Source organism: Colossoma macropomum, unplaced genomic scaffold (genome assembly GCF_904425465.1).
Source record: "Colossoma macropomum unplaced genomic scaffold, Colossoma_macropomum, whole genome shotgun sequence".
Taxonomy (NCBI): domain Eukaryota; kingdom Metazoa; phylum Chordata; class Actinopteri; order Characiformes; family Serrasalmidae; genus Colossoma; species Colossoma macropomum.
In genome coordinates, this window is record NW_023494792.1 from 2,885,456 (window position 1) to 2,894,891 (window position 9,436).

A 9,436-nucleotide genomic window follows, 5' to 3' on the forward strand; every position below is an offset into this window, starting at 1 on the left:
CTTCAGACACTTAATATGTCTTGGCTCATCCATTACAGTCCATCACAGGGTACATTTTATTCACTAAAACAAAATTCCAAATACCATTAAAAAATGTCTGTTTAAAAATAGAAGCCTTGAATTGCAAAATGATAAACAATATGAAGAGCAGTACTTTCTTCAAATATCTGGAGCTTTGCAACATATTTGGAATATACTACGACATCAGAACATGCCTGTGTTCTGTTTGGTTTAAAATTAATTGGGTAGTCTGTTAAGAAAATGTTGGACGGCCTGGCTCCATATCTGGAGGAATGGGGGGGGGGGCTAGTCACGAACGAAGTCACCTAGGACTCAACCAACGCTCCCCAGCTGCACAGAGAACCCCTCCACGCTCCCCAGCATTTGTCTGGTGGGACTGCTAAGCGGCGGGGTTGCTGCTCTTGGACACTGTTTTCTGAGGTTGGTCAAGTAAAGCAGAGCAGTAAAGTGTGAACCTCGGTGTCACACTAATATTATGACTATGGACCAGAACCTCGACTTGTGTAAGTTTCTTGTGAGACCCCCTCATCACAACACTACAGTGACTACTAAAATCATTATTTAACCATTTTTATTTTGTTCTCTTTGTCTGTTCATTTCTTTCAAGTTTATTTTGCTGCTGTTTGTTAATTACTTTGCCCAGTTACTCACAGTAGGGATGTATTTTGAATAATTGCGATAAAAAAAAAAACAGAAAAGAAAAAAAAAAACTTGTGTCCTTGTGGGTGTTACAGTAAGCGTGGTCAGCCAGCAGGGGGCGCCAGGGCCAGAGCTTAGCAGGGCGCAAGCGTGAAGGTAATAAAGTGAGTCACGGTGATCCGGGCAGGCAGCAGCACACACCGACCTGAGGGGCTACTGCATCTGGACGAAAAGGAGAAAAAAAACCCACAACCCTCCCACTGACAATCCTGTATTTACCTTGCTCATTCGGATATCACTGTTTTACCCTCAGATCCAGCCTGAGCTGTCTGGAAATTCCCTGCGTGGTCTGGAGGAGAAGGAGGAGGAATAATAATGTGTTCATGCTGGTGATGCCAGTCAAGGTGAGCGATGGATGGATGAGAGGAAAAAATGCCGTCGACTGACACGAGGCGAGCGTCGATATCGACACTGATCGGCACCTTTTCTTCATTCTGAGGACTGAGGGGCTTTTTCTGTTCTCGCTTCAACGAGCTAAACGATGCTCCTCCTGTCCGTAGTAACGAAACGTCTCGCCAGCCAGTGAACTAGACGTCCATCCTCTCTCTCTCCCTCCCTCTCTCTCTCTCTGTGTCTCTCTCTCTCTGTGTCTCTCTCTCTCTCTCTCTCTCCCTCTCTCTCTCCAACGGTGGTGGGCTTGCTCGCTTTCCCCCAGGCGCGCTGAGTGAGAGACCCCCCCGGATGGATGGTCGGTGACCCGTCAGCCCGGGATGGAGCCGTTCCTGCAGCTCGCTCCTCACTCCCTGGCCATCGTGCTCTCCAGGCTGCCCGAGGTCTCTGCGGGCGTCAGCGAGAGCAGCGAGCCGCCGCGCCACCACACCGGCTACGAGATCTTCGCCGACTTCAAGGCGCTCAACGCCAGCTACTTCTGGAACAAGATGGTGGCCGACGCCATCGCCGAGACCTTCTTCTTGGGCTGGATAGACGAGCACGTGCTGCTCATCCAGGGCGAGGAGGAGCACCTGGAGGCCCTGAGGGAGGCGTGGATGCGGAGGTCCCTCAAACCGCCGCACGGCTTCGACATCAAGTACCTCGGTAATCATCGCCTCCCTCATCGCGCGCATCCGCCGTCTGACGGCACAGCGCACGGCTGCGTCCCGAACGCCATACCTCTCCATCCGCTGAACGCACCAGAGGCACTGTGCTCTAAATAGTACACTAAAATAGCGCTACGTTTAGTAGTACTCTTAAAGGGGAAATCCAGCGATTTTTAAAATTTCTGTCTAATTCAGTCTTTGAGATGTAAAGTCATTCAGAGGGCTTACTCCTCAAAACCACCAGAGAACCTACGTGCGTGTTCTTATCGTTTAATATGTAATGTTGATAATGGTAACGTAGTGGTAAGTGCATGTACCCCTCTGCCATGAATGGCTTTTAAAAATATATGTTTCGGGCCAAAACTTTGCTGCAAAACTTTCATACACCTATGTCTCAGACATCAGGCAGCATATTCCTAAACTTGTAATAACTTTCTGTGAGGGAGCTTTTAGAAGTGTTAAACCCTTCAGATGTCTGGTTACTATCACTGTCACTGAACAATTCTGACTTGGTAAGTTTCTCACGAACAGAGCATTTTAAATTTATTTACATCGTAACAGTTTAATTATGCAGATATTTTGAAAAAAAAAAAAAAAAACAAACAAACATGGAATTCCCCTTTAATATTCCTCCAGAATATCCAGAGTGGCACTCTAGATGGACTAAATGCTGTATGAATGTACTGCTCTGGAAAACCCATTGTAAATAGGAAGCCACAATAATACTCCAGAAAGATCATATTCCTAATACCAAGCCAAAAGACTCCTCCCCTGGAAAGATCCTATTCCAAATAGGAAGCCAGATTATACTACAGAGAGATCCTGTTCCAATACAAAGCTGAAGCACTACTCCGGAAATATCTTTTCTTAACAGTACATTTTACATTTTACATTTACATTATTTAGCAGACGCTCTTATCCAGAGCGACTTACAAAAAGTGCTTTGTCTATCCAGAGAAAGAATCTTAGAACAGTAGGCCAGATTACTACTCTTGAAAGATTCAGTAACAGATAGTAATCCAAAATGCTGCTCCAGAAACATCATATTTAAAATAGTAAGCCTTTATATAGACACGACCAAATAAAATATTAAAGATAGTCTTTCAGAGCAACTGTAGTCCACATATTTCTCCAAAATCGTGCTCTAGAAAGGTTGTCATCTAAATATTACTATAAAATAGTAATTGAGAAAGGTTGTACTGTGTATAGAAATCCAGAATAAAACTCCAGAATATAGAACATCAAAACAACAGTTTAAAGATTTTACTCTAAATACTGGTATTAAAGAATATTACCCTGGAAAACAGTACGGCAAGACGAAACTACAGAGAAGTTCTGCTCTAGATAATACCCCAGTGTAGTACCCCAGAGGCAGTTGTACATGATAATAGCACTCGAGGAAGATTGTGCTCAAGGCTAGTCCACCAAAATAGCACCCCAGAAAGATAAGCGTGTCCAAAACAACCAAACAACAGACAAAATATACTCAGAAACCAAACCACTTTCAGTCAAAAGCAAGCTCTATCCCATAATTCTAGAGCCATGGAGAGGTGTGGTTTTAGAGGGTGCTATTCAAATTTGAGATGGTAGATATTCTTAATAACAGAGCATATTTTATAACAGAACAGATTTTTATGGATTTCATTTGTCATAAACTCATCTCAATTATGGATACTGCTCATATGTGTCATATAGTTCATAATTTCATTGCACTGCAGTTCCACTCGTTTGACTTCCACCCCTCATGCTTTTCACGTTTTATGCTGCACTGTCTGCGGTTGGCAACAGTCGTGTGTCTAAGCTGGATATTTTTAAATGGGGTATTTATTGTTCCCTGTAAGACTCGCTATCAAGGCCCTGTGATTGACGTCACTGTGTAGGGATATTTCTGGAAAATTGCATCCCGGTTGCACAGGTTAGATGTAGATAATAGCCTGTGCTCGGCGTGTTCGGGAACTGGGTAAAGGAGTAGCTTACCAAGCGTACTAACTTGGCTAACAACAAACCAAAGCTTGTAGCCACTAATTAGCATGACCTCTTTGGCGTAATGCTAACTGGTGGCCATTCACTTTCATTCACTGTTTGCAACATTACCTTTTTGGGGCTGTTCACTGGAGCTGTTTGCACCTGTAAACCTGATGACCTGTAGGTTCAGTCAGTCTGAGAGTAAATGGGATCGCCGCAGACAGCTTTCAAAGCCATGCTCTGTAATTTTCAAAGCTGTTTGGTTGGCATCGGCTTTGTTGCGTGCCTCTGTTTATTCCTGGAGGCAATTCCTTGGATTTCTCGGGGGCTTTCTTGTCATGAGCCAATAAAAGGGATTTTAATTTCTCTATTGTTTACAAACAATGGTCAGGTAGAGCTTTAGAAATGTTGTTTTGTGCTTTGGCGGGCAGAACGCTCAGAGTACAATAGCAGAGCGAGTATCATACTGGACGTTTTAACAGTGTGGTGCTTTTGGTAACGGCCTTCAGAGCGATTATTGTTGGGTCTTCTGTAGATGTTTTTATAATTGACTTTCAGACATTCTGGGCGGTTTTGGTGTTTGGCACATCCGTAGAATTAGTCTGAACAAGTTTGGTATGTTCTTATTAACCATGCTTGTACCCTGAGAGGATAATGAGCTACGATTAAAGCAGGTGAAACATTTGATCACACAGTGAAACCTAAGCAAAGCTTTTCGTAATGCTATTTCAGCAATGCAGGCCTAAAGGTGTAGCTTGACCTAACATGCTAACATGGCTAACTGTAATTATAATTATACACTGGTAAATAACGGCTGTTTACTCTCGCTGATTCTTAGCAACAGTAGTATAATTTACTGATGTGATCCTTTAAAGGGGAATTCCATCAAATTCTCAAAATGTCTGCGTAATTAAATCATTACAATGTAAACAAAGTCATTTAGAGTGGTTTGGTGTGAAATGCTCCGTTCTAGAGAAATTTATCGAGTTAGAATTGTTCGTAGTGATGGTGATAGGAACCAGACGTCTGAAAGGTTTAATTCCTCTGAAAGCTCCCTCACAGAAAGCTATTATATAAAATAGGAATGAATACTGTGTCTGATTCCTGAAACATTTGTAATGATAATTTTATAATAGTACTGTAGTTTTGAGAAGATTTTGGTCTAAAATTTATGGCAGAGAAGTACATGCTGGGTGCTATAAGGCAAAAAAAAACAGCAAAGGAAAATGATTTTTTTTCAGATTTACCGTTATTTTCCTATCAACATTACATAGACAAACTCAGAAGGCTGCTTTGGATAGTTAATAAAAAGGCTGCATTTGTGCTGCAACCCCTGACTCCTATCACCACCACTGTAAAGAAATCTGAGTCAGTAGGTTTCTCTGCAGTGAGCCATTTCACATCAAACCACTTTGAATGACTTTGTTTACATCTAAGTGGTTATAAATTTATAATTTTAGAATGCAATCAAATGCAGTCACTCTAAAACTCAATGTCTTATGTACGTACTTAAATAGATGGTTCTTTAAGGCTTCTTTAGTAAAGAAAGTGGTTCTATATAGAGCCATGAACACTCACAGAACCATTTGCATGAATAAAGGGTTCTTTGCATCATGAAAGCGTTCTTCAAACTGATGAAGAATGTGCGGTAGATGGTTCTATATAGAACCTTTTTGAAAATGGATCTATATAGCACCAAAAAGGGTCCTGCTGTTGTTACAAGCTTGACATCGTACCAATAGAAGAACCCTTTTTGGTGCTATATAGAACCATTTTCAAAAAGTGCTATATAGAACTTTCTTTACTAAAGAGCCCTTGAAGAACCATCTTTTCTAAGAGTGTACAATTTGTTGTATTATGTGCAGTCAAACATTATTATAATAATTATTATTTTTTATGTATGTATGTATTATTACTGCATTTCTGATGGTGGAGAAGACCATGTGTGCTCTCGTTCATCCAGAGTTTTCTTATGCTGCCCTCCTTTATTCTCACTAATCAGAGCAGAAACGCACATGTAGCTGGTTGTACTATTTGTGGCCTGCTGGTCTTGAGCTCAGGCTGGCACCATTCACCCTCTCAGTGCAGCCATTAACAGAGGCTGCTCCAGGCTGCTGCTGGGCCTATTGTTGGGCTCTTAGGGGGAGGCGGCGTGTACAAGCAGAGCGATTGAGCACCAGCACCTTCAGTAAAAACACTTCAAGTTCTAATAGACTGAGTTTGGTTGATTCAGATGTGTTCATATTTCACAGTTACTGTATTTCAGTTTAGCTGTGTTTATGTTATGTACAGCATTTCATTCATGTGAAAATGTTGGACACACTTGTATCAAGTAAGTTCTGTGTTCTTGTTCAGTGTCACTTTCTAGGCAGCGGTCCAGCTATTTCTCTTCTTCTTTCTCTTTTCATTTCCTGTCATGTCTTTCCTTTTCTTTTGTGCTCTTCTCTTTTTTTCATTCCCTCTCTCTACTCCCCCATCTTTCCTTCCTTTTCTTGAACTCAAGTTTGTCTCTGCCTATCTTTTTCCTTTCTTCCTTTCTCTCTCATTTTCCTTTTTTTCATTTCATTTTGCTCTCTCCCTCTCTTTTTCACTCTCTTTTTTGACTGTCTCTGTCCATTTCTTTCCTCATCTCATTATTCTCTGTCTCTCTCTCTCTCTCTCACCCTCTCTCTCTGTATTTACTCTCTTCCTCTGTTTACTTCCTATCCATTTCTTTCTTCATCTCATCTCTCTTTTTATCTCTCTCTCTCTTTGTCTCTTTTTCTTTCTTCTCTCTCTCTTTACTCTCACTTTGTTCATTTCTTTTTTGATCTAATCTCTTTCTTTTTACTTTCTGTTTATTTTTTCCTTCATCTCATCCTTTTCTCTCTGTCTCTCTCTCTCTCTCTCTCTCTCTCTCTCTCTCTCTCTCTCTGAAGGTCATATCTCTTTGTGTTTGTCTTGTCTTGCGGAACAGCAGTGGCCCCTTTGCAGAGTGGACGCCTCCCTCCGTTGATGGACAGGCACATTCTCTGCATATTTAGCTTTCCTTAGTGTAAAACTGCCTGTCTATTAATAGCTGCACATAACCAAAAAAGATTCACTGTTTATCTGCGAGGATACGTGCATACTGTCTAGCTCAGGGGTCAGCAACATGCGGCTCTTTTGCAGCCCTGTTGCGACTCCACAGCTGAATTAGATTTTAGTAAAAATAAAATAATAAAATTGTAAAATAAAGCTTTGCCGATTGTTCCAACACAGTTTTAACAATAAACATTCTTAAACTCTGGAGTTAATGTATAACTACTAATTCACCCTTTAACCCTGAAGGTTGGCGCGCAGATTGCTGGTCACCATAGCAACACAGACAGTCTCGCCTAGCTAGTAGCTAATGAAAAGGCAAAGAGAAAGATTTAAGATGAGCATTGATAATTTGGAGACGAACAGACTTTGCGTTTATAAGCACTCCAGCTGGTTTCCTGATACAATTAATCTGCAAGGAGAAACTGTCAAACACTAAGCCGCAAAGCTGAAGTTAGCTCCTCGTTTGCCAGCTTCTCATTCTAATTGTCCCGTTCCACCTTAGATGGTGCCGCAGTTACATTCTGGTGCCTCAGGCACCATTTAAAGTGGAACGGGAAAATTTGAGCAAAAAGCGGGCGAATAAGAAGTTGACTTCAGCTTCGTAAACAATCGAATGTCAAGAGACGTTTAACAAGAAACTGGGAAAAGTTTCCTGCTGGAGATGCGAGAAAAGCAGCTATAACTGAGCTACAACTTACTTGTTGTACTAGGACATCAGCCCATACTGAGACATATTTACAGCCAAGATGGTAAAATGGACATGAAATGTTGTGGCTCCAAAGTTGGTTAGATTTTTGTTTAAAGGACAAAATGGCTGTTCTTAATGTTTGGGTTGCCGACCCCTAATAAATAAACAAAAACAAACCTTCTCCTAAATGTGGTAAAGCACCCAGTTGCAAGCTGGAGTTGTAAAACTCATAACTTGTGTCAGTGAATCTGTTTCCTTCTTTCTTTTATTTCATCCTTATTACCACATCCTTTCGCACTGCTATATGATTATGATTGTGAAAATACTGTATGATGAACGACTGTGAGAAGTGATTGTGGTCAACTTAAATAATTCTGATTATCTCAAATAATTGAGATCAGGCGATTATGTAAGAACAGGCCTACATCTGCTAATATATGTGTAAATAATGTACACAGTACTCTAAAGGGAATTACTAAGTGTGCATTTGTGAAAAAGGACCCATTGACATCCAAACACTGAGCTGGAAGACTGTAGAAGGTATTTCTCGCAGGAGGGAGGATTAGACTAGCATGAATGTGCCATTATTCGCCGTGTGCTCTCCTGCAACATGAGCTCTGCTAAATGTGACTTTGCATGTTTGAGTGTGAGGGTGAGCGAGCTTGTCTGGTTGCGCCCCGACTGTGTGTGTGGTTGTTGTGTGGTCTGTCGTGCATTTCTACAGGCGGTGCTGTGTTTCAGCGGTGTGTGTCTGTACAGGTCGAGAGGGAGAGAAATGCCCCCAGCTCTCTTTCTCTGAACATAAATCTCCCTTTGCTTTTACATGTAACTCCTCTTATTTCCCTCTGATCTTAGATCACGTTCCACACACACCTCAGCGTTATATTTTGCCTGTAACCCCTTAAATGCACGACTCTTTCTCCAACTGTTCCTACATCCTAGGGATGTGCATTGCGATGAATTTTAATATTCCCATGTTTGTAAGAGTTTAGGGATGGATATCCAGTTAAATACGGGAAAAAAATGCCCAAAAAAGAAAAAAAATGATTTTAGCTGAAATTATTGTAGAACTTACCTTTTTCAAACATACCAAGACCTGTTTTATTGTTAAAAATGGCCAAGGGGGATTGGCAGGTTTTCTGCTTAACAGCCATTGTGGCACCGCTGCAGGGCAGTTATTTCTAGTCGTGCAAGACCAGACTCCTATCTCTTTAAATGCGGAGAGACCTATAAACCCAAAACTGAAAGCCACGTTAATGTTTCATGTTTGAAATCACAGGTGAAAGTAGTGATGCACGACTCCTTGAAGGTTTAACTGAGACTTTTGTACATCCCTCATACTTCAGGTTGTTAGCGACACAGCACTTATAGCTAACAAATTCATCTACAGACAGCCATGCCAGGGTAAAACTGTCAAAACGTTTTATGAACAGGAACAAAATTAAGCAACAGAACACAAGACATAATACGTTATCACATATATGTTACAGCTGTGATTTAGTTAAAGGCATAAGATGAAAGAAACAGTTCTGTATTGCTTTTATACAACGGTTTTGCTAAGTAAAATTGTGGTGAATATGGTTTATGTTCTATCTTTAACCTCTTAAATGCATATGTGACCTCATTAACCCTTTACTACCACATCCCTTTATTAGATACGTGACAAAATATCCAAATAAAACAAAATATATTGTAATACACAATCTGATGAAAATCCAGTTGAAAAATGTTCTGCCTCTGTTTGTTTTCACTGTACCTGGATCATCCAGTCGACTGCTAGTTGCTAAACAATGGATGCTTCACTCTAAGCTTCTTGAATTGCTTTTTAGGGCAGAAGAAACTGACAGTATTAAAAAATATCTGAAAAAGTGAAGCAAAATATCTCCAATCATTGTTTTACATGTTTAATATTGGCAGTATTAATATTCTGAGCTGTCAAAACAGAATTGGCAGCTTGTTGTGT